This window comes from Neovison vison, chromosome 9 (assembly GCF_020171115.1).
Source record: "Neovison vison isolate M4711 chromosome 9, ASM_NN_V1, whole genome shotgun sequence".
Classification (NCBI taxonomy): Eukaryota; Metazoa; Chordata; class Mammalia; order Carnivora; family Mustelidae; genus Neogale; species Neogale vison.
Window position 1 is genome coordinate 80,407,465 of NC_058099.1, and position 26,850 is coordinate 80,434,314.

Here is a 26,850-nt window from a genome sequence, read left to right on the forward strand (position 1 = left end):
ACTCTGTGGGAGCAGAGGAGAAGCAGCATCTGAAAACATTCCCTGAATGGGGATGGCCCTGGCATGAAATCAAGATTAATTGATTGAGGATACACTGAGAAGAGGGAAAAGGAAAATGAGACGTCTACTAAATCTGATCTACCTAAAATCTTATCTACCATGGCAAGAAGGTAGTAGATAATATTTATAGGGATGGTGGACAAGGGGATGGGTTAAATGGGGCATTGGTCGTGGAGGGGACGTATAGTGATGGGCACTGGGTGTTGCTTGGAAGTGTTAGATCATTCTGTTGTACACCTGAAACTAATACTACACTGTATGTTAACTAGAATTTAAATAAAAGCTTGAAGAAAAAAAAAAAAAGAATGAGTAAGGTTTCTAGAAGGAGGGAGGAGAAGGAGCATTCCTAGCAGAACCACCATTATCAGGGAGAGACAGAGGGAAGAGCAAGTAGGTTACATGTAGAACGTCGTAACTGCTCGGCTACGGAACCAGCTGGTGCTGTTGAAGGCCTAGAATAGATGCACATAGATATACATGCTTATATGGCTGTTGGCAAGGACACCAAGAAAAGGAACAAAGAGGTGACAGGCTCAGAACTGGGCTTTACATACCACAGCAGCAGTGGTTCTCACATTCGAGATGACCTCCTTGTCAAAACCAAATTGTGGGTCCCCACGTCGAAGTTTCTTTTTGAGTAGGTCCAGGGTGAGGCCCCAGCATTTTCATTTCTAAAAAGTTCCCAGGTGATGCTAATGCTGCTGGTCTGGGAAGCACAGTCTGAGAACCTGTGATAGAGTAAGGAGCAACAAGAAGTCCAATCAGAGTTTTAAAAGGACTGAAGTAAACGGACGATTCCAACAGCGCAGACCAGAAGGAAAGGGGCCCTGCCCAGGGTGCTGATGGTGGGAAAGGAGGGAACAGAAACCAGGAGAACAGACAACTGCTTCGAAGGACAGGGGACCCCAGGACCACGTGGCAGGTCATTTCAAATCACAAATCATCAGGAAATCTTCAACACCCATGTCAGGTGCACAAGAAGCCTTTGAAATCCGTTATGAAAGTAGCAATCCTGTCTGGAAATTCAGCTCTGAGTTTTATCTTACTTTCCCTTCCTCCCACATCAATAACCTCATTCTAGTGCAATTTAGATTGCTAACGCCTTTTCCAGGGAGAGCATAACCTATCTGCACCCAGTCAGCTGATTTCCTTATTATTTCACGTTAGAACACCCTTGTCCCGAAATAGGGTTCGACATAAATATGGAGGACTGGAAGCAACCATCTCTACCTAGTGGGGCAAAAAATTATGAACTCACCATACCATATAAATACCCACGAAAGCACAGGTGAATCCTTTATCCGACCGACGTGCACTGAGTACGCACCACGTGATGAGCACCGTGGGTGTGCCTCGATACGAACAGGAATAAAACCTGGGCTATCCTCACCGCAGTTCAAAATCTAGCAGTCTTTCTCCTCTGCTCTGAAATCCACCTAAGGATGGTGTTGGCCTCATAATAAAAATTCTAAAGCAGGGACAGAAGATAGTTAGCGTTCCTAAATTGACCACCGCTGCTGTCTAATTATTCAACTGAAGAGAGCACTTTGGTCCTGGGTTGTTTCACTGAGCTCAGATATATTGTGCTGACACGTGGAGAGAGTCTGGGGAGCCTCCAGCGCCCGTTCACCCCCCTGCTCTTCAAGTATGGTGACCGTTTTTATCTCTTACACCTTTCAATACCCGGAGAGAGTGCCACTTGGGTTTTTAAAATATCGTTTCCTTTACTATGTCCTAAAATAACAAGGTCACTTCAGGACCAGTGAGTGGTTGGCACTGTGACGTGTTTCCCACAAGCACTAATAGTTCTGGAGAGGAGCAAGTATTTTCACAGCTGCAGGTCTGGGTGCTGAACTTTCTACTGTCAGTGAGAATCATGTCCCAGTAAAAATACAGAAGTGGAACCGACCGTCAAAGGGATAAGGTGACAGGGAGTGTTGTTTACTCCAGTCAGAGAGCAACCGAAAATGATTTCTGCAGCTGGAACAAAACAAAGACAAGGGTTGAAGGTCAACTTCCTCTTTTATTTTGGCTAATCAGCACGCCTAAGCAGACTTTTCCCAAATGTCTCAGGTCTGCTGAATGTTGTTACTCTGTAAAAAACCCCACAGGCTGTACTGCCCTATACCTCTTAGGACTGGAGGGAAAAAAATGGAAAATGTTCAGTCTCATCAGAATTCATGAAATCATCCACGGCACCCAGCTCTCTCTGCTCCAACCCCAACCTCATCCGTCTCTAAATATTTTGGGATTTTATCTGTGAAATGCCCTCATATCCATGCAAATCTCCCACCTTGGCTACCCCCAGCGCTGGCCCACCACGCTGATGTCATCTCTGTTGTAAATGACTGTGATAGCCTTCTATTGCTTAGTCACCACCACCCCCCACCAACAGGCCATTCGTCACATTAATTCACAGTATTAATTCACAATAATTCATTCACAGTAATCTTTTAGAAATTTGAATACTACCACTAAAGACAGAATACCCCACACATACACATAAAACCTACCTTAAGAATTTTCTCTGGCTACAAACTGTTGGCTGCCAGAAGGGAGGTGGGAAGTGGTAGGGCGGGGGATGGGTGAAATGGAGGAAGGGGATTAAGAGTACACTTCTGATGATGCGCACTAAGGCAGAGAATTGCTGACTCACTATATTGTATCCCTGAAACTAATATAACATTGTATGTTAATTACACTGGAATTTTAAAAATAAATAACTAAAAATTAAATTTTCCCCCTCTGGCTCCCCATTGCTCCAAAGACTTAACTCAATGTGTACTATAGCCCCGGGATGGCCCAGAGAGCTCCGTGCTCCTCATCTGCTCCTCCCGCTGCCTTTGCTCTCCTTGTTGCATCACACTCCTCCCCCCTCGCTGGCTCTGCTCTCATCACCCAGATCCCCCTGCCTGGAACACTCCTGCCTCCCTGTTTTGCCACACTGTTTCCCATATACCTTTTAGCTCTTAACCCTTATCAGCTCCTGATGGATGCTTGAGGAAGACCCTGTCCTCCCTGGTTGGGCCACATCCCCATGTTCTAAGCTCCCTTGGCCCCCTCAGCGAGCTCCTGAACCCTTCATGGAATGTATCACAGGACATTTACACGATCTTGTAGGACTATTTCATGTCTGCCTGTCTTCCCACTAGTCTATAAGACCCATGAAGGTAGGGACTTGGTCTCTTTTTGCTTATCATGGTGTCCCCGAGCCTAGCACATAGTAGGTACCAAATAACTATTTTCATTATGAAGGATGGAAGGAAGCCAGTCAGGAGGGCAAAGTGCTACTACTAAAATAAGAAAGAGGAGGTCTAGCGTCTTAATTGAATTATAATAGGTAACAACTTAAACTTCCAGGGTTGGGTAAAGTTTTAAGATACATTTATAATTCATTCCTCACAACAACGCTATGAGGTAGTGATTCTGATTACCCTCATTTCATAGATGAGGGAATTTAGGTACACAGAGATTAGCTACTCGAAATCCCACCTCTAGCAAATGTAATGTACTCAAAGGGAAAGATAGTATGATCATATGTAACCACACGAAGCCAGTATGCCCTGGGAGCTTTTTTTTTTTTTTTTTTTTGCTCCACCACTTTTAAGGGTTTTAGCAACCACTGCTTTTGATGGTCAAGGTCAACCTTATCTGGAATTGGGTATTGAGAGTAAAAAATTCTATGTCCTCTCTATAAATGTATCGATAGATGAAGATCAGAAGAAAACTTCACCTGGATTTCAACTGCCTTTGTGTCACTTTTCTGGATGAAACTTTTCCACGTGAATGTAAGGATGGGCCAATGCAAACGAGTCCAGCATTAAACGATAGCTCACTCTGACTTCAGGACTGACTGTATTGCTTTAAAGTGGGCAAAACAGAAATTGAAGAAGTTAAATGGACAAAAGAAAGGGGGTGAAGCTAAATGGACAAAAGAGAGTTCAGAGTATGGGAAGAAGAAAAGAGCCGTTCCCTAGGAAGAAAGATGGAAATAGAGATATATTTGTTTAGAAAAGAGGATGAAAAGAAATGCGCTGCCCTCCAAATATCTACAGGAAGCCACCGGCTGTGCACGCCACCATAGATCAGTTTATTTTGGGCCCAACCTGGAATAGAAAGCCTAATGTTTAGATAAGGCAAAGGCTTCTGGGGAGGAGGGGAAGAGAGGTTGGGAGGAAGGCCCTACATGAAATAAATAGCAACTTACTTGCAAAATGAAACTCTAGATGGAGCAGTTCCCTTTATTTGAATTTGCTGTGGAGACTGATTGTGATTTCCCTGGATTAGTAACTACGAAAGGATGCCTGGTAGGAATACCTTAGCTCTGTGAGAGGAAGTAGAAGGGGATGATCCACCACTTACAAAATAGAACCTGATGCACGGCAGAGCATTCATGGAAAGAGGGGAAGGCAAAAGGAGGAGGGGGAAGAAAGAGAAGAGTTACGGTGGGAGGAGCTCTAGAATGGCGTCTGAAAACATGGAGTGTGCTCTAGAATACGATACAGGTGCAAGGCTCTGGGGTCCAGCTGCTGGGATTTGAATCTAGCCTCTGCTATCCTCCCAAAACCTCAGACTCCCCATCTTTAGCACTGGGGTTATAATCATATCTCCCTCAGATTTTTCTTTAAAGAAACCAATCCTTGTTAACTTCACAGCACATAGTAACTGCTCAATAAATATTAGTGCCACTGTGGCTGGCAAAGATGACTTATCCCACCCAATAGCGTGACCCTTAAGTACCAGCTACGTTGGATAATGGTAGAATCCATCAGAAATAGCCGGGAATAATGCTGCATTGGATTCTCTCCTGGCGGAAGGTCAACAGTGAGTTTTATCTCTTTGACGCAGAAATCCAAGGTAAGATGCCATCTCCCAGAAACCGATTTCATGGGAAAGCCTACAGTGGACATCTCCTCCTCTCCCACTTTCTGCTTGCGTTCCCCATTGCTTTCCTCTTTGCTTGCTTTCCTTACTTTGTACTCTGTTTTCCAGTCCTTGGAAACCTCTGCTCCTCTCCCCATGTAAGGATCCTGTCGAGACAGACTAAGCAGATCTGTTTCCTCTATGCTTTAAACACTGGGGGCCAAGAGGGAAAAATGTTTCTTTTGGGCGGGTGCCAAGTAACTACAGGGAGTGGGGGAGAGAGTTTTTAATGACACAGTAAGAAAGAAAATATTTATGTTTCATTTTAATTGAACTTTTCTTAAGCTCACTACATTTTAGTAGGTGAAAAAAATCAACATATGAGAACACTGGGAACAAAAATACACATAGCTCCGGCTTCATGCACAGAAGTAGAAAAGCAAACGGGGAAAAGGAAACCCAGTAGAGGCATCTCTGGGAAGAGCTGCCCTACCAAAACTCTGAGCTTAGTAGACTGCCTTTATCACTTCATTTCCATGATTAGTGTAGATCCTGGTTCGTCGGCCCGTAAAATTGGAAAGATAATGAACAGGTTCATTACTTTAAATATATTTCATCTATTGGGTCCACTGCAATACCTCGAGAAGCAAGTTTATAGCGTGTCGCACCCCAGTCGAACTTGGAACCGTGAGTCTTATAAAAGGAGGCGGCTTCCCTTGTTAGGCGACTAGAAAGAGCTACTATTGTCACTGTTTCCTAAGCATTTACTATGTGCTAGGGATTGTGCTAACTACTTTCTAGCTCTGAGCTCATTTAAACCTCCCAGAAGCTGTGTGAGGCAGGTATTATCGAACCTATTTTGCTTATAGTTGACGTCAGGCAATTGACTGGGACCACACAGCTGGTATAGTAGCCGAGCTGGGATCTGAACCCAGGTCTGTAGGACACCAGACTCTGCACTTAACCTGCACTATCAGCCGAGGGCCCCTCCCCCTGCCCATCCATGTACCTGTAGCTAACAGCACCTAGAAAGATGCATTATCTTGGGGTTTATGAAAACAATAGAGTAGCTGAGAGAGAGAAATGTGTGTGTGTGTAACATAATTAAATGACATATAGTATCATTGTTCTGGTAAATGAATCATAGTGGGGGGCACCCAGGTGGCTCAGTCTCCTAAGCAGTTCCCTTTTTTTTTTTTTAAGATTTTTATTTATTTACTTGACAGAGAGCACAAGCAGGGGAGTGGGAGGCAGAGGGAGAGGCAGAAGCAGGCTCCCCACTGAGCAGAGAGGGGCTTGATACACAACCTGAGCCGAAGGCAGATGCTTAACCTACTGGCCACCCAAGTGCCCCAAGCAGTTGCCTCTTGATTTCCACTCAGATCATGATCTCAGGTTGTGAGACTGAGCCCCATGTAGGGCTCTGAGCACAGCAGGGAATCTGTTTGAGATTCTTTCTCTTCCTCTGTCCTCCCCAACCCCAAAAGAATCATAGCAGGACTAGGATAGAAACTTGTAGTTCCTCCCACTATTCCCAACTTAAAGAAAGCTTCTCTTCCTTGTTCAGTTTCCCTTCTCCCAGGGTCAGCTAGCTTTTCTAATCCATTTCTGTGTGAACCACCAACCTTCACATCTCGGCTGTGCCTCACTGTTACCATCTGTATAAGCCATGCTGAACTCACAGAGTTTTCAGGATTAAGAGAATGAATGCTTTTAAACATCTGAAAGACTACCTGGCATTTTCTTGGTATTTTGAAAATGTTCCCTGTCAGCATTGGGCTACTTCCTTGAAAGCGGATCAGACTGCCATTTGAAGAATCCACTTTTGTCCTTGTTGATGCACTTCCTCAAAAATACAGATGTTATCATGATATTGCCAAGGAGGCTTCGCTCCTCTCCAACGCATCTGTGAAATGCTCTCACCTGCCTGGCTTGTGAACTGCCCAGAAAAGGCTCCTTTTCTGTCCAACCCCGCCACCCATGTAGCTCCTCAGCATCCTCTGAAGAGGGTGAAAATGTGTGTTCTATGCCCTTTGTCACACTGGGATGAAGGAAGATTTTTTCAATGTTCTGATGGTAACAAGAATCACCTTCTGTTTGTAGTCAAAGCTACAAATGGATTTTTTTTTTTAAATAATGGCCATGAAATCTGTGTGTCTAAAATCCCCTAGAATGTAGCAACTCAGGAATGCTTCTATTCAATGTCAAGCTTTTAATCAGGTCTGGGAAACACATATAAAGACACCAATCCAAAACTGATCAGCCTAACCCATACATCTTCAAAAGAGATTGTCTGGGGGTGCCTGGGTGGCTCAGTGGGTTAAGCCTGTGCCTTCAGCCTAGGTCATGATCTCATGGTTTTGGGATCAAGCCCCGCATCGGGCTCTCTGCTCAACAGGGAGCCTGCTTTCCCTCTCTCTCTGCCTGTCTCTCGGCCTACTTGTAATATCTCTGTCAAATAAATAAATAAAATATTAAAAAAAAAAAAAAGGATCGTCTGTCTACTAATGTGGAGCATCCTGACTCAGAGCTGGTTTCCAAATCCCATGCCTATTTCAAGTGTCTATTAAGTGTCAGACTCTTCACATTGAATTAGCTAGCACAGTGCTCCAATTCTATAGATGAGAAAACTGAGACTCATTCAGATGGGTTAAGTCAGTGCCCCTGGTAATACTTTTCCTCTAATATTTTGTCTTACCAAACTTATCTTTCTTGAATTATAAAGATTTCCCACCCCTCGCCAATAAAGATACTGCTAAATTTTCTAGCTAAAATCCCTCAGTTTATCACTTGTTTTGATAACACATGGGAGGCGGGAAAGGGTTTCCATTTTGCTATTTTTGAATCTTTTCCTTTCTCACCTAATTTTAACTTCATTGTTCCCCAAGGGTCATTCTGTTTTTATAGGTGAAAAATATCATATATTGGCAACCTTCTATGTTTCAACCTGCTGCCTAAAAGCCAAGTACAGTCTGCATTTTTAGGCTTATTTAGTTATTGATACTGTAAATTTTGTTTCTTGCTTCTTTGTTTTCTTGGCATCCAGTATACTTTACAGTAAATCGTACAACGTCAAAAGATTTACTGTGTAAATAGCAGTAAAACATGCACAGGTATGAGCTAATGATCCACTCGTATACTCGTGAATTTCAGTCTCTCACAACACATCGAAGATACCTACTTCGGGGTCCCCAAGACTGGCCTGCCTTGTCTGATGTGGACACAGTAAGCCTCCAGGAGAAGAAATCAATTTACCGAAGAGGTCCGAACCTCTGCTCAACGACCAGAGAACAGCAAATTAGATCTGCCACATGAGTTTGAGCGGTGTGCCTGACTTTGACAGCAACCCAGGCCCGGGCAGAGGTGAGAGGTCACACGCAACCCCGACATACGTTCTCTCTCTCCTGCTTTGGGCCAGTTCCTTCAGAGTTAAACACGGAACAGCGAGCTCCAAGTGTATGATGTCAGTATGTCAGTGACAGCGCAACAGAAGGTGTGAGAAGTGTCGGACAATGCGACAGCGGGGTCTGCTCTCATACCCTCGAAGAGCATCTCCTGTGGGACTCAGACCATTCATCCATCACTTGCATGTGCAGAAAGTGACAAGCAAATCACGGGTCCCATCAAACTCCTCTTGTGTCGATAACATCCACAGGACAATCTATGGGGAGGACTGACCCAGAGGGGCAGAAGTTTATGAGTAAAGTGATCAAAAGAGGCTTCAAATCCAGCCTTTTTAAAAGGGCAAACAAGGTTGTAACTCAATAGTAGTTTCCCCAGGACCCCACAGCCAAGTCTTCGACTCCAGCGCACATGCCCGAAGGCGCCCGCGCTGCGTGTGGGACAGGGATGGCACAGCCACCAAGCCAGCAGCTTGGGCTCTGCAGAGAGAACGTCTCATTGTGCCCCTCCCTGCTTGGATCTCTTTGGGTGAATGATCCCACTGATGCTCAGTTTCCTCCCCTGCAAAATGGTAGGTACCCAAGTCACAGTGTTGCTGTGAGCAGTAGTGTTAGCTGGTCATTAGTGCTCTCCCCAAAGCTACAGAATGGTGCCAGGCAAGTAGCAGGAGATCGGGAAATAAGAAGGAGCCCCTCAGCACTTACTCTGTGCCCAGTCTAGTTTAAAGAACTTAAGTGCAGCCTTGATTCCATTGCCTCCACACTAAGACAAGAACTAATATATATGATCTGCATTTTGTAAGTGAAGGAGCCAGGCCTGCAACCCGGGCAGTCATGTAACCCCCAAAATCCATGCTCTTCACCAAAACACGGTGACCACTGTTGTTCCTGAGAATGACCAATAGGGGACAAGACCCTATTGACAAACTGGCTGAGGCCTTCCTTTCTCCTCCCCCATCTCCCTCCACCCCATGAAACCCCCTCTTCATGCATTCAGGGGAAAACCGGGCTCCTAGGAACTCCTAAGCCCTGCAAGGGGTGCCAAGGACAAGCTAAATGGTTCTGGGCCAAGGGGAGATCATTCCAGAATCTTTTCAAGCTTTGCCCTGGGCACTGAGCCTAACCTTTATTTTGTAACTGATTTACTCTACCCAAAAGTCAGCCTCGGCTACCTTCTGTGAGAACTGGGTAGACCTGGGAAATACTCGGCTGGCCAACCAGAAAATTAAATAAGAAAGTCATCAGGCCCTGAAGTCTAATCCTCAAATGCCAAACAATTCAGAACAATGAGTCACTTTTTCAAAACAGAAAATACTTATCATCCAGTGTTTAAGTTCTTGCAGCATAAAATAGTGTATGGGTTCAAAACACAGCATCAGTGCCCGAGTTCTAGTTCCAGCAGTACTGTGTGACCCTGAGCAAGTTTCTTACCCTCTCTGTGCTATAGTTACTCATTTATCATGTGGGAATAATAGTTGGCCCTGCCTCAGAAGCTGTTATGAGGATTAATGAATTAATATATGTAAGTACTTTAGAACATGCCTGGCACATCATCAAAGCTCTATAAATATTAGCTTTTCTTCTTCTTCTATTATGTTTCAGTACATGTATACGGGCTTCGCAGCAATGTCTTTAAAGAATAACTTTGCTGATGTTTTATTCCTTTTGAAAATGGTTTGCCATCTCACTACTAGCCACCACCCCTCCCTTAAAAAACACCCCTCCCCACCGTCTCATCTTTTCCTTAAAAGCAAAGGAAATTACATCTAAAAGCCTCATGGAATTACAACACTCAACATGCTCATAAAAGTCAGGAAATGCAAAAGTTAGAATTCTCTGAAGACCTTAACTCAGAAAGGGGCTCTGAGATACATGTCAGAGGGCTCCAGGTAGCTTCTAAAATTTCTGGAGGGAGCCTTGAGGCCTTCACTCACTGCCCCCGCCTCACCAGCTGCTCTCATCTCTAGAATGCTTCCTGCAGACATCCCCGGGCCTCTGCACCTGCCATTTCAAAGGCATCCTACCCTTCCTCAGAACTCACACTCAGCCACCGCCCCGAGCACTGGCTCTCAGACTCCATGAGCCTCGGACTGCCCTGGAGGGCTTATGAAAACAAAGGGTGCCAGCCCTCATTGCCAGTTCCCACTCGGTAGGTCTGGGGGAAGGCTTATAATCTGGGGTTCTCACAAGTGCCCCAGCCTGGATGCCAACGGTCTGGAGCACACTTGGAGAACCACTGCCGGGAGCAGGTGCCTGCACTCCAAATACGCACCGTTCAAATCTCACAGACCCCGACAAACCGCATCGCCAGTGGAGTGAACAGTTCTGTTTGCGCGTGTATATTACTCCTGGATTTGTCAAGAAATGGAAGGCAGATCTGTTCGAACCCCAACACTGCCTCACCAAAACAAGGCTCACCTCCCCTGAGCCTTGAAAGGCGCCGGCCTCGTTCCACCCACCTTTATCCCTGCAGCCAGTTTCTACCTCTCTGCGCACAGATGGTCAGGACTGTGTGTTTGTTTATACGTCTCCAGCCTCACTTGTTTACATGTACACATTTGTGTTTCTCCTTCTCCCCCATTAAACTATAAAGTCCTTGAATGTCTTTCTCTCTAAGGCTCCATAGCACCTGATGCTGAACACACAGTGGGTGTTGAATACATGCAGTTGACTGATAAATGTTGACTTTTTTATGGTACCTGGGAAGCAAAGTGAAGAAACAAATATTGCCATGAGAACTTTAAACTTTGCATCAGAGACCAAAGCGTGTTTATTTTTGCAGCATTAATGTAGCCAAAAGATGACTTTCCACTCACATGTAAATATGCGATACGTTGCCAATGAGCATTTTAAATGCTTTGATGCCATTCTCAGAAATACCATCTGTGCATCTTCTTCTCACATAGTTATCAGAATGAGTAATTTAACATAGGGGAGTCTGTTGCATCCTTATAGGGAATTAAAAGAGAGATGCAAGTTCCAGGAATATTAATGTAATTGTAATCAACTTCTTATTTTATGGGACCTTCATGGACGTATGTGCACCAACTACAACTCAATGTCATCTTCTCGGGATTAGATAAAGGGATGATATTGGCCCTGAATATCTTCTGAGAGTTAACAATTAACCCAGAAGTTATGATTATTATGTACTGATTTACAAATCACATGAACTTAAATTGTCAGTGGATGAGATCATTATTGTCTTAGCTATTGAACAGCTAGGAATTGAACTTCACCAAGTTAAGGACAAAGTATATTATCAGTCTTTTCCAAGCAAGCAAAGGCTAGGAGGGAGCCAATCAGTAAGCACAGTTTTCGTCTCAATGTCCTCTGAGGTCCAGAATATATATTAACCGTGATGACAATGGAGGTCAAATATTTACCCAATTCTGTTGAAAGAAGTCAGTGTTACACCTCTCCCTGTCGATGTGATGATGTGTGGCCTTTTAAGATTTTTTTTTAAAGGATTTGATGCTACCTCTAACCTTCTTCTGATCCTATTCTTTCCCAATCATTAAATTAAGGAGAATTTTGCTGGTGCATTCTGAACACTTGGTTTCTTTCAGCTTAAATCTTTCTGAAGTTCAACCGGGGACCAATAATGAATTCTAACTGAGAATAAGTGTAGGTTGTTTTTGAATTTTTAAAAAAGTGATTTCATGCTATTGTTACTTTCATAATAAAATGTAGCGACATCTAGGTTGATTTCTCTCCCTGGTCTGATTCCCAGTGTTGCTTTTATTCGCCCAAGTCAGGTCTTGTTTTATAGAAGAAGCTGTGTTCATACACTTGACCTAGCCTTTTCTTACACATACCACATAATTACAGGTGGCGTACTTCTTCCCCTTGCAATTAATTAATCTTTATCTCCTAAAGATATCAGGACAGTAGAGGATAAAGGGTATTCTTTTATCTTTAAAGGTTAAAATCACATTTTGCCATATCACATACAGATTTCAAGCCAGACTTTTTCTTCTGTATTTTTGTTTTTTGTTTTTTTAAGTAGGCTCCATGCCCAATATGGAGCCTAATGTGGGGCTTGAACTCATGACCCTGAGATCAAGACCTGAGCTGAAATCAAGAGTCAGATGCTTAACTGAATGAGCCATCCAGACACCCCTCAAGTCAATCTTTTTTTTTTTTTAATTTTGGGGTGGCTGCCTGGGTGGCTCAGTCAGTTAAGCATCTGCCTTTGGCTCAGGTCATGATCTCTAGGTGCTGGGATGGAGCCCTGCTTCTCCCTCTCCCTCTGTCTGCTGCTCCCCCTGCTTGTGCTCTCTTGCTCACTCTTGCTCTTTCTCTCTCTCAACTAAATAAATAAATCTTTAAAAAATTATATTTTTTAATTGAGCTATAATTGACATATCACATTGTGTATGCTTACAATGTATGATGTGTTGATGTGACACATTTATATACTGCAGTATGATTACCACTGTAGCATTAGCTAACACCTCTATCATGTCACATAATTATTTACTTTTTGTACTAGAAACAATGAAGATCTAGTCTCTTAGCAACTTTAAAGTTTATAATGCAGTCTTGTTGAGTATAATCACTATGCCGTGCATTATTAGACCTCCCGAATCTATTTCCCTATTAGTTGCAGATTTATACCCTTAGACATCTTCCCAATTCCCCCAACCCCCAAATCCCCAGTAACCACCATTCTACTCTGTTTTTACAAGCTCAGCTTTTTTTTAGATTTCACATATAAGTGAGGTCATATACCTAGTATATGTCTTTCTCTGTTCAAGCCAGTCAGACTCCAGGCTCATTGCAATGCTTTAAAAACCAAAAAGGCAGGTGCTTGCACATTAAAATATCCCAAGAACAGCTATGGTCAAGAAAATTGGGGGAAATAATCCTGATCTTCCTCTCCTACTTCAGAAGCAAAGTTAAAACTGACTTCAAAGGAAACTGATATTCGGATCAATTCCGAGAAGATGAGAATTCAATCCAGTTCAACCACCGCAGGAAACTGTGGATAATATGCAAGTAATAGTCAACATAAACCCAGTCTTCAAGAAAGTCAGAGAACATTAAAGGGATGATAAGAGGTCAAAAGCATTTTTGGCAAAGTACTTTTATTCTTCCAGGATTTTGTTGTGGTTTATTTCCTAAACTGTGCTGTTCCCAGTTAATAGGCACCTCTTAGACTTCAGAATTAATAAAAGATTATATCAGTGGTGTAATTAACAATGCTTTTCATTAATAAACAGATTTTTCAAAGCTAGTTAACAGTCCTTTAGTGAAGAAATTCTTACTGAGGAAAAAAAATTAATCCTTTTGTTTGTTTATTAAGATTAACTCTGTGGGGCAAAAAAAACAAAAAACAAAAAACAAAAAAACCCAGATCTTTAATGAAAAGACTGGAACTGAGCCCATTTTATACATTTCACTTATGGGAGATTGCTGGTGACTTAGCATTTTTCCAACTGGGCATTGGCTCTTTACCACAAGGTAAGATTCCCAGAGGCTTTGAGCTCTTCACATATAAATTAATTGGAGTTGTTTTAGGCTGAATCTACCACAATTCCCTTTCCATGCTGCACATTTATACCTGTAAGGCTTTTTTTTTTAAAAACTCAGATGTTGCCTGCTACAAAATTAATTGCATCCCCATAAAAGTCTTCTCAAGTATATATCATCTCATCATATCATACCCAAATATATCATCTCATCCATCAGTAAACTTTCAGAATCTCCCCTGCTATAAGAATTCCATGTATTTCTAAAGACATGTTCCTTTGCAGTGTAACACTTTTGCAAAAACACGTCTCGGTGACCAGACTCTGTGGTGTTCTCCACCGCTCTGAAGGTACCTTACAGGGAGGTGGATGTTACCTGGCACTGTGGTGGCCTAAACAGGCACCTGAGCTTCAGAGTCAGACCTGGGTTCAAGCGCCAGCTCCACTACTCAGCACCCACGTGACCTATGAGATTTTAAAAGCTTTCCAAATCTCAGTTTATCTTCTGGAAAGCAGGGATGAGAACAACATAATGGGATGAAGACAACTGCAAGCATTTAAGAAGATAAGGCAGGTGAGCCACTTTGGGATCAACACATTGGGTCTCAACACATAGTAACCACTCGATAAATGACACTTGCTGTTGTTATAACTGCTTGGTTGTGGTTCAGTAACTCCCTCCCTGTAGGAAAGTGCTCTTTTCCCACCAGTTTAAATACACACGAACATTTTGCCCCAGAAATGGCTCAGCCACATCACTCTACTACAACAAACCACCCAACGTCTGTCTGTTCACCTACAACCTGATCTTCATTCATTCAGTGTCTTCATGACAATATCCAGTCCACAAGCATTTGTTAAGTGCTTACTTCGTACCTGGGAAAGAAGGTAACTCTTCTCTGTAATATAATGCTATCCCTACTTTTTGAGATCTCACGATTTCATGGAAAAGACAGATTGAGAAAAAAAAAAATCAGGGAAGGGGCGCCTGGGTGGCTCAGTGGGTTAAGCCTCTGCCTTCGGCTCGGGTCATGATCTCAGGGTCCTGGGATCGAGCCCCGCATCGGGCTCTCTGCTCAACGGGAAGCCTGCTTCTTCCTCTCTCTTCTGCCTGCCTCTCTGACTACTTGTGATCTCTCTCTGTCAAATAAATAAATAAAATCTTTAAAAAAAAAAACCAGGGAAAAGGAATTAGGGAAATGACAGATAAAGGAATCTTTTTAAAAGAGGCCATCTTGCGGGATGAATAGGAGTCTGTCAGGTAGAAAGGACAGAGGCCAGGGGAGAATGAGGTTCTAGCAAAACTATTGGATGAGGCAAGTTATTAGTCAGAAGTTGACTAATGATGACAAAATCAGAACAAAAGAAATAAAATAAATGGTGGGAGGAGCACTCTTGCACCTAAGGATTGAGGGGAACACTGAGCTCTCTCTAGCTGATTGCAAAAACAGCTCTTGGAGATCAGACTGTCTGTTACCCAGGCTTTACGTGTCTCTGCTTGAAAAGCCGTAAGCTTTGCCTCTATGAACTCCATTTTCCATACTGGCATTTGCATGAGATACTGTTTCTTTTCTTCCAAATGTATATTCTCCATCTGCTAAATGCTTTGCTTATAAATATAAATGATAAAATCCAGGTGACTTTAGCACAGAAACAGAAAACAAAAAATCATGCTCATCTAAAGACAACTCCTTTCAACACTTCTGCTTTAAGTCTATAGTCTGTTCTTGGAAGGGTCCAGTCCTCTCTGATAAGAGCCGCCAAGTTCTGTAAACTCATTATGCACCAGTCCCTTTCCCTTGCCTCATGGAAACCTCCCGACAGCCTTAGGAAGAGTGGGACCACTCCTACCCACGTTGTATACAAGCAGAGATGAAACTTGAGAAATACTTGAAAAATCCCTGACCCAAGACCATACACCCACTCGTCACAAGGTGCAGACCTGACCACAGGCCATCTGACTCCACTGCCGACACATCGTAACACCTGAAGCAGAGGTTCCCTGTACCAGGTCTTGAACTGTGGCCAAATAAGAAGAACAAGTTCACGGTCTATTGTGGAATGAAAAACCAAAGCCCACTGTAATGACATTTTACATTTAAATAAACTTACAGATAAGTTTATTAAAGAATGGTTCTTTATGAGATTGTGACTTACTTTTTTTTTAATATCACACTGCCAGTCCTTTATTTTACGGGATGATAAAATTGAAGATGGTTGTTGCTTTCTTTATGATGCCCTACTTACAAAACAAAAAAAACAAAAGTTGGCGTCTGCTGTCAGTTTTTAATTTTTAAAAAAATTTGTTTTCATTCCCAGAAATCCAAAATCTAAAATTTACTACTGGATGAGAAAATATCTTCCACTCCGGAAGGCACATGTTTATCTTCTGTTGTCCACATGACTAGCCATTGTCATCTTGAACTTGTAATTTTTCGCTGCCTGATTTTTAAGTGCTGCCACTTCTCTTCCCCAAACTTGGACCCATCTCTTAAATGCATTTATATTTACAGGAGGAGAGTAAGTGAATAGATAATAGAATAGCTTTCTTCGACTGTGGTTTCCACAACAGTGAAAAATCCAGGCTTTTCTTATCATAACTGGCTGGAAACATTCCACACTGCAGATGTCAAGTCATAACAATGTGGGGGTAAAAAAGCCCACTTTGCTCTCAGAATGACACAGTTCTTCTATAGAAAAGACATTCTTAAAAGCTGTTTGCAATATCCTACATTAATTTCCTCTGGAAAGGCATCTCATACAAAGGGGTCTTATAAATGGATTAAATGTGGTTGAGCGCAAAAGTACAGTAAGCTCTCTGTCAGATGCTCTTGAGGGTGGATGCCACAAACAGGGGCTTCCTTCATAAGGGTTCCTTGCAAATAGCTGACTTGAAGTTTTGTGACCAGTAATAACCTCCTTAAAAATAAACCACTTATACCATCTGCTTAACAGTAGTCTCTAAATTATACCAGGAATGTGTGGCTTTTCTGCCCTGGAAAATGTCTTCCAAGTTGACAAAAGGATAAACAGAGGGAGGAGGCAGGGGCTGGGCAGCACTGGCTCTTCAAATGCCATTGCCGCCGCGCACCAGCATTGTTTGGCCCCTGCCTACGCTCGCATCTTCCGCAGCAAGAATAAGTTTCAGAGGGGGAAGAGCAGGACCCACCTCAGCATTTCCGAGATCCAGTGAATCAAAGTTGGACAAGGTTAGGTGAGGACAAGCAGGCAGAGGAGCTAGAATGAGCCCTCAGAGCTGCGGAGGCCAGAGGTTTTGGTTGTAGCGCAGGCTTTGATGGCTGAGGCAATGGACAAACCGTTGCAAGAGTGGAAGGCGGATCAAGACACTATTTTTAATATCCGACAAGTGTGTATTAGACATAACTACCATGGACCAGAGACCAATAGGGTTTTTATATCTTCCCTCAAAATGCAGATTCAGGTAAATCCACAAGGGGAAAGTGAGCTTCACAGAGAATTCATTATTTTTTTTTTAAGATTTTATTTATTTATTTGACAGAGATCACAGGTAGGCAGAGAGGCAGGCAGAGAGAGGAAGGGAAGCAGGCTCCCTGCTGAGCAGAAAGCCCGATGCGAGGCTAGATCCCAGGACCCCGGGATCAGGACCTGAGCCGAAGGCAGAGGCTTTAACCCACTGAGCCACCCACGTGCCCCGAGAATTCATTATCTAATCTAACTTAGTCCATTAGGACACAGCACGACTTGGATTTCCCTGAGAATTCAGAAGAAAATGACCCCACGGAGCCATTTCACCTACTAACTCACCCCACTGAGCCATGGTGGGGGGTCTCAACATCTCACATTTCTTTTCTCACTGGGGAGAGCCCAGGAGAGAGGAGGGGAAACAGCCGTTTCTCCCCAGTGACCCTCAGAAGGAAAGTTCTCTGGGAAGCGTGAGGCAGACGAGCGAGGTGAGAAAAAGGAGCATGTCGCGCCCAGAGGGTCTCCCCCAACGAGATCACAGTTTCTATAAAGCACCAACTTCAAAATCCCTCCAAACTCCAAAAACCTGGCTGAGGCCACCTCTCAGATGGTAAGAGAAACAATTTTGTCCGACACTTACTCCCAAGTGCTGGGCCCTGAATCACAGAATTCTAGAGTTTTACTTGGCTTTTCTCTAGTTAAGTAACACAAGCAGTTGCCAACCTAATATATCAAACATAATTGAGCCTTTCTCTTAAACAGTTTTTTACTCTTCAAAATGCAGCCAAACATGACAACAAGAGTGGGATGAAACAATCCTCAGAAAGAAAGCCCTGTGTTCAGGAAATGAGAAAATTAAAATGAAAAGAAAAATACTTGCACTTACACCAAATAAACCATATTATATTGGGTGTCATCCAAGCCAAGAGTTTTCTCAAGCAAAGTGCAGACAAGCTCATTTGTAATTAAAGTCTTCATGCTTCACCCAGTCAGCAGTCTCTGAGGTCAGTCTCCATTATGTCCTGAAGTACCAGAAGAAGGACGTTCCACCGGTGGTTCCAACTGGCTGCATTCTCTCTGTGATTCAAGTTTTCAGAGGAGTGCCTTACACTTGTGTGTGTGCATGTCTGCACATGGGTATGCGTGCGAGCGCGCGCACGCGTGTGTGTGTGTTCGCACGTGCGCACGTGTGCACATGTGTGGGGAAAGGAGCCAGCAGTAGCCTGCGGGAGCACCCAGGGAGCATTTCAGGTCCTGCTCCTGGAGGGTGGAACGAGCAGCATGTCATCACACCGTGGACAAGCTTCTGGCCTGCCTTCAAAACCCTCTCCTTTCTCTCAGGCCCTGAGATAAGAAAGGGGAAAGAAACCAGAGGTGCCCTGAGCCAGGCTAGAGGCAGACGGCGCATACAAGAAGGAAGACAATATTCCAGCTATTTCCAAATCCCACCTGATTTGCTGCTCTTCCTTTCAGAAGTGAGTCAAAGCAAAGTTGGAAGCTAAGGAGGAGAACACACTATTGTCAGGATGTTGAGACAACGATAATGTCCTCAGAGAAAAGGAGAAACGTGAAGCCAAGTCATTTGGATACTTGTCTTGGCTGAATCCAAGCTCGGACTCTTCGTTGTTGCAGTTTGGTCTTCAAATGGTGGCCTCTTGCTGACGTTCTGGGATTTCTCTATCACACTGCAGATATTTATTTGGGTAGTTGGGCCTCAATCGTCTTGAAATGGTTTTTAAAAATCTCTTATTTCATCAGGTTTGAGAACCACAATTGCAGGGAAACTCGGTCCAGAAGCCTACTTGAGTTTCCCTCAAGATTATCATATGTTTTCCCCTTTTTCCTTTCATTCTAGGTTCCCCTAACCCTCACCATTTTTGTTCCTTTCCTGTGACTTATTCAACATATGTTGCTTGGGACTAACACTGAATACATCCCTTTTAACCCTAGAAATTAACTACTCTTAAAAATTTCTCAAGGCAATATCCCTCAGATTCCAACAATCATATAAGAAACTATTTTAAGCAAAGCATCCCATTATGTGCTTTGGAGACTACAAAAGTATGCTAGTCCTACATATTTAGTTATCTACTGCTGCGTAACAAATCACTCCAAAGCTTAGCAGCTTAAGCAATACACATTTATGATCTTATAGTTTCTGTGGCTCAGGAATGGAGAAGCAGCTTCACTTGGTGGGTCTACCTCAGGGTCACTCAAAATGCTGCAAATCAAAGTGTGGGTAGGGGCTGTGGTCATTTCAAGGTTCAGCTCAGTGGAGGACCCACCTACATGCTCACTCACAGGTGCCTTTCCTCAAGTCATCCCATGCTTCTCCTTGTGGCCTGTCATCCTTCAGGGGCCTTCCTAGCAGGCTAACCTGGGCTTATTTACAAGGTGGCTGGGCTGGTGGGTGGGGAATGAGGGGTGGGGGGAAGAAGGAAGGAGAAGGGGGAGAGAGAGAGAGAGTGAGAGACAGCAGGAGAAGGAGAAGAAAGGGAGGGAGAAAGGACAAGAAAGAGATCATGACCAAGATGGATGTCAGTCTTTTTGTAACCTTATCTTGGAACTGGGATCCCATCACTTCTGCCACAGAAATAAGTCAACTCACATTCAGAAGAAAGGGAATACACACACACACACACACACACACATACAGATAAAAAATTAAAATGTTTTAAAAGGAGAGGAATACACAAGTTATGACTACCAAGACTCCACAACTTGGCCAAAGATTGACATATACCGATACAGCACTGCAAGGAATTTCTAGTAAGTTCTTTGACAATGGTAGAAGGGAAATGCTCCGAGATGGTAGGAAAAGGAGAACTTGATTTCATTCGCGAGATGCTGGCACGGCTTCTTGAAGAAAGCAAAATCTGAGGTAAGTCTCAAACAGACCTCAAAAAAGGCATTCCAGGCAGCCAGGAGAGCCTGAGCAAATGGTCTGGGATTTGAACAAGCACGGAAATCACCTGGAGGGCTTGTTTAAATGCAGATGGCTGGGGCCCAGTTCCAGAATTTCTATTCAGGAATTGGTTGGAGCAGGGGCAGGCAGATCATTTTCACCACGTGCTATGCTGACGTCCTCGGTCCAAGGACCACAGTTTGAGAAATGCTCAGCAAAGGCTCAGATAGAGCATATTTGGAAAGTGACAAATCTTTTTATTTGTCAGTTTGGACTGATTCAATTAGTTTCAAGATCCTCTTAGAATCAGCGGAAATGAAAGGCATTAGTCTGTACTTACTGAATGCCAAAACTATCCACTTTTAATGCTGGGAATGATTTAGAGAATCTAAAACCATCATTTTACAAATGAAGAAAGTGAGGGTAGGGGCTGAGATAGTGAGAGTTTTCTTTAACATCAGATGGATTTTTGTGGTTCCCTCACTCAAGGGCTCCTGAAAGTAATATACTAGAGTCCTTTTCCTTTCAAGTCTGAGAGCTTTCTATTCGAAATGGGCTAAGGAGTTTGTGACTCTCCCAACAGAATACTCACCCTCCATAAAATGCAGATGCCCATACTTTGGTACGGAAGGGAGGCTGAAAGACCTCTCACAACACATCAGGGTCTATTACACAAGCTTCCTTGTGCAGAAAGCTGTGCGTAACTCCCGCCTGGGGTCCACACCCTGAGAAGCCTTTCCCACCCCTCTGCCATCCGTTAGCCTCCCTGGCCTTTTCTCTTTCACAAAGCCATGGTGTACGAAGTTGGCTGCCTAAACCTCTCTGCAACACTTGGATTTGGGTTGCTGTTTCCTTTCAAAGTCTAAATAATTAGTAAGATCTAAGTGCAAACCGGGCTGCTTCCATCTTGGCTCCTGAAGTGTGCTTTCTTTGGAAACAGGGGAGTGAAACCCTGTAGTTTATTCCTTGCAATGTGTGCACAAAATTAGCTTGGTGCCTTTGTTCTGTTGTCTGAGCTTTTGTCACCTTTCATTTGACTGTACTTAGGGAAACAATATGAAGACATTTAAAAGAAGCCCAAGGGAATGTCACTTGCACCTTCAAACACAGCATTTGTAGCAGAATTCTCCTCTCCCCGACTTCCTCACTGTCACTCTTCCTCCATTCCCCTCCATCCCACTCTGACACAGATTCTTGCTCCAAAAGAAACAAAAACTTGAGAGGCAACTGAACTGTAACCCCCTTTCCACTTGTGGTTTCTGCACCAACTTGCAGGAGCACAGGTGTCTCTTCAATTGTGACATTCTGAGAAGTCCTCGAGCTCACCACCCACACTTCCTCCCGAGGGCAGGACCCGTCGTCCTGAGCTTTAACCTTGAATAAGAAGGTAAACTACAGACAGGCCGAGGTTAGCCAAAACTTCACTCCAGCTTCCCTCAAGCCCAAACTTGGTTTCTGATACATTTGCTCCCTGGTATGAAGGGATGCCACGTAGCTAATGTCTCCTTGCAATGCTGAGAGGTAAGAATGGCAAACTGTAAATCCATTTTATTCATCGCCTTTACCAATTCAACCACAAATTGTTTCCTCCTCTCCCACTGAGCACCATTTACTTAGCTGTATCAGGCGTCCAATGGAAGCAGTGAACCACAGATAGGAAGAGAACACATCATGTGACCAAGCGCAAGGGTCAGACCCTGCCTTCCCCACTTCCCAGCTCTTTGGCCTTGGCCGAGTTACTTAACATCTCCAGGCCTCGGGCTCCTCACTTGGGCCTTGGCTTCCTCACCCAAAACGGAGGTGGTAAATTGGAGCTGTTGTGAAGATCACAGACTCCATGTGAATACAGCAGGTGTTCAATAAATGGGCATCGTGATGGACCAATTAAACAAACGCGTGATGTTTCTCCCAAAGAAGCTCACGATCTTCGTAGACGTTATTCCCAGACTGATTCTGTCCTCCCTCGGCTCACAACCACTTTCGTGTATCATACTCTTCATTCTGGCTGAACCACAGAAATCCAAATTTACCTGAACACGAGTCCAGGGTCAGCCTCTGCCTGAAAACCTCTGAGCTGAAATGCCCAGTATGCTTTTTCCAACCAAGATCACGTTGTGAACAACGTTATTTTCTAAGCTGTTCGTAGGGAACTGTCAGAGAGGAATCATTCCCTGTATCTTCTGGGGGTTGATAGGGGAAAAAAAAAAAAAAAGAAGAAGAATTAAGAAACGTTGGAGGCTGAAGCATCAGCCACTGACATATATTCATCGGAAACAAAGATGACTTTTCAGAAAAGGAATCTGTGGTGCAGAGAGACGTGGAAAGAAAGACACGTTGGCTGCGAAATCCCCCATCTTCTCTGGGGAGGCTCCTGCCTCCACCCGCCTGTTGTTCATCAGCCTTGATTTTGATGGGGCGATTTTTAGTCAGCTGCCTCGATCATTTTGGCACAGACAAAAATCCTTTAAAAAATGTTACACTTCATCAAAGTGTATCATGAGACTTCACGGTCATTATCTCAATGGCCGCTCTGATGTGCTACAATTGGCAGAGACACAAACGGTAGGGGGTGTATGAGAAGAAAGCCAGCGTTTCTTGCGGAAAGCTGGCAAGCCTCGCCAAGCTTCTGTCAACAACTCCGCGGTCTGATCTGATGCACTGAGCGCGCTGATGATGCTCTTGTTTCTGGAGGAAGTAAACAAGAAAATGAATTCCACCGCGCAACACAGCCTCTTTGTATCTTCAAAATGGTGCGACTGGCCCCAAGCCAGCCGTGTTGAAAGTTTGGCCATTTATGTCATCAGGGACCCGGTCCTGATGGAGGCTTTGATTACGACTTGGACCCAGCTAGAAGAGCCTTCAGGGGCAGCCACGCAGCAAATAAAGGCATTGATTGGTTGTTGGGTCAATTTAGCCATAAGGGTACAGAGCACGGCTCTTTTGAAAAGCCTAATGGATTAGCTACACAACCAGTCCCACTGTCGGCCTTATTTTTCAAGTAACTTCATGACAGTTTTCCAGCTTGGCAGGGAACTAACTCTTCCTCCAGAGCAAGCTTCAGAGCACTTCTTGTTATCAATAGTGGTGCTCAGAGGATTAGACACAGCGGGCTTTACAATTTAATGAAAACAGCTGTTGAAACAACAATTAAGGCAAACAATAGTTTGCATGGAAAACTATTAATTATGTAAAGTTATGCAGAAAGTGGAATGCCCTTCTATTCAGGGCCTTCTAAAGCGACGGAGTCGCCTTCCATTCCAAGGCTCTCAAGTGTCGGAAGTGGGGTGCTTGTAGGAAGCAGCTCCAACGCTGATGGGTTGAATGTGAGCAGAGCTCCAGGCTCCCAGACTGCTGCAAAAGGAGTCATGGGTAAAATATGCAGGAAAAGAAGATCAGTGAAACTTACATTGCCTTGGGTGCCTCAAGATTTTTCAGACAAACTCAGAGCTGTGTTCTCACAAGTGTCTGAAATCCAATTTAAGCCTTGTGGTTGGGGTCTCTGCTATTGCTTTAAACACACACACACACACACACACACTCAAAGGCCCCCCATAAACCATTCCTATGGTATGCCTCCTTCCAGGCCTCACTCATCCTGAGACGTTATTAACGACAACGTTCTTTTCTGAGTCATTATTAAGGAACTGTCAGAAAGGAATCCTTCTCCAGTAACTGCTGGTGTCCCTTGTTCCTTGGACTAAGTAGGTTCTCACTGCATTCACTGGGCTAGTGCAGCTTGGACTCAACCATTCCTCTTCCTCCTCCTCCCCTTGCACCTCTCATCTCTCCTTCCTCCATCTCTGCTTGCTGGGGCTTTTAAATTCATTGCTCTCTCCTTGCAATTTCCATCCTTGACTAACCGTGCTGGGAATTGACTTATGGCCTTTCGCCCACCCTGTGTTCCACATCTCACTCTCCTCCCAGTGCGGGAATCACCAAGCCAAGCAGTCCCATTAAGAAGGTTATTAACTGTATACATAAACATTGCCTCCTGCCTACAGTTAGATTTATTTCTCATCACTTGCAAGTAACTGGTTTTAACACTCTTTCCAGTGCACACAACACCTTTTATTTGACTATATTGTTTTAGAAAGGCCTTTGGGAATTTAGCTAATTTCATGCTGGAACTTATTAAGTGGGATTTGACACTCTTTGATAATTCCAATAAACCATTAGTCAAGTCTCACTCCCTTCAGGGAAGAAATGAAAGCTTTATTAGTCATAGGGTCTCTATTCTAAACATGTCACTGGAATTTAGTAGCGCATCTGTGTTGAATGCAACTGACTTTGTGAATAAATAGAACTCTCCCTGACACTACAAAAGTGTTGTCATTGGCTACCACCAGTAAGAAAGCATGTGCCTTTTTCAGAAAATTCTCTTTAGATTCACCTGTGCATGTTGAAATAGTTCCATGAACTTAACTGACTGACCTATGAAATGTTAAGGAAATGAACAGCACACGTGGGCTCATGCACACACGCACATAAACCACGTTCTCAAATTCTCACAAAAGTACTTGGTTTAGTCATTTCTTTCACTTAGGATACAAGAATACAGAATAATCTCTTTTCTTTCAGGGGACAGCTTAAAAATCTTGAGAGATGATCGCATCTCTAGAAAGCCCCATAACATAATTGAGTGTGCAAATAAAATTCATTACTAGGGTCACAAACAAAAATCCAATTAATGTGTATTTGCGTGATGCCTTTAAAGTCATCCTAAACCCCAAAATTGCATTCATCTTTGAAGTATCACAGCAAGGACCACGTCCCAGCCATACTCCGGTTCACACTTTGCACTGGAGAGTTACAAAACAGCATCAAGATGGTAAAAGCAATTATTCCAGTTATCCAGATGTGGTTTTTCAATCATTCTAAGAATTTTTTTTTTTTTTTAAGCAGTTCATATTCTGTGGCACCACTCACAGCTCTCATGCTGGCACGGTACTTACATCTCTTCATTATTAATTCAGCTCATGGAGCTTAATTGGACAAGGCTAGAGCGAATTTGACAAACATCACAGCAGCAGAAAAAGCAATCACTCTTTCAAGATGAAAATTTGTTTGATGTCTTACTGTGTAACTCATTTACTCTCCTCGGGAGTCATGTGACCTGAATGTTAATCAGCCATTGATTGGTTTCTCTCCTTGGACAGTCACGTGACCTGAATATTAATGGGCTGGCACTCGGTAGCTATACTGTTAGGCAACCTTGTGATTGGCTGCCAGGTTAAGATACGGAGATAAGTGGGTGCTTGATGAGCACTTGACAGAACTTCACAGAAAATTAAGGCCCTAAAATAGCATGAGAAAGTCTTGTCAAATCAAGCATGATTATCATTGAATGCTTAAGGAATTCATCATCTGCATGAAATTGATACACTTCAGCACCAGCAGGCCCCGGAGTCAGCAGGGACTCATCAGATTTTTATTTATATGTGTTCACCAAATCACATTAATTCTGAGAGCTAAAACATGCTAAGGATGAAGGTTATTTTCTGTTCAATCTAATTTATCTATGACAATAATCATCACTAATAATGTGTCAAATTGGATTGCAGTCATTTTATGCATGCATGCTGATTTGGAAAATAGTGTTAAACCATCCCGTGGTAATTAACAACCGGTAAAGGTATGCCGGGGCCTGAAGTAATCAGCATATCTAGATGGAAAATTAAGTTTTATAGAATGGATTTATAGATACATATCCTTATTTAATTCGGAATATAAATTATTCCTGGTAAAAGCCGACATCATTTTTATAACACCATTAAAGCCAATAACCATTGAGGGACTCGCATCCTTAATTTGCTCCATCCTTCATTTTTTCTCTCATTTTCTGTGGTTAACTTTCTAATGGGTGTCACTTCCTTCTTGACGAGTCCTCATTTTAGTGGGGTTTGGTAGGGCTAAGAGATGAATGAATATGCACTGGTTTAAGTGTTAATCATGGATGAAGGACGCGCATCATACCTCTTAATACACAATGTTCTCTAATTATGGGCGGGGGGGGGGGGAGGTGGGCAGTGGGAAGAATACAAAGAGGGGGGTGGGGCCAGACTTTGGCCTTTTGGTGTTTCCCTATTCTTTCTCCTCAGAAAGGGACAATAGGAAATTTTGCAGATTAACTCATAAGGGATTAAGGTTTCTTGGGGAATCATTTAAGCCTAAATTGCTTTTATTGAAATACTTTTTATGGAACAGAAGTTGCTTTTGGTTGGTTTTGTTTTGTTTTGAAATAAACTTCTGCTTTATAGGGCATTATTGGAGTAATGGAGTACTGCAGTAATGAGATCTTACAGAAATGTTTACCCCGTTTGGTGAGTGTGGCTGAAATGTTTCAGAGGAGAATTACACCTCGAAAAGAAGGGGGAACATAAATGCGTATAAATGTTTTTTCTTTCCCACCACTACCCCCCTCATCTTAATCTCCAGAGCGACCAGGATGGCCCCTATTCTCTGACCCTCTCTCAGGAGGTCTCTTTATTGATTAAATGAATCTGCTCCAAAGGCTGGCTCCCAGGCTCTTTGATCTAATCCGATCTGATTTTATCCTATCGCTTCAGCAGGACATCGGGGAATTAACAATAAGCAGCTTTACCACAAGTGTTTAATAACTCAACACAATCTCCTTATGGCTCCGAGCTGCTCATGTTCCCATCCAGTCCACAGCAAACAGTGTAACAGATTGGCCACCCCCCCC

The 26,850-nt window shown here is 43.4% G+C and overlaps 1 long non-coding RNA gene across 1 annotated transcript in view; it reads right to left on the reverse strand.

Moving 5' to 3' along the window:
- LOC122917669 overlaps positions 1-26,850 on the reverse strand; it is a 56,323-nt gene that overhangs the window by 24,631 nt on the left and 4,842 nt on the right. Inside the window, exon 2 of the long non-coding RNA XR_006386429.1 lies at positions 615-788. This is a non-coding gene — a long non-coding RNA (uncharacterized LOC122917669). The remainder of the gene's footprint in view (positions 1-614; positions 789-26,850) is intronic.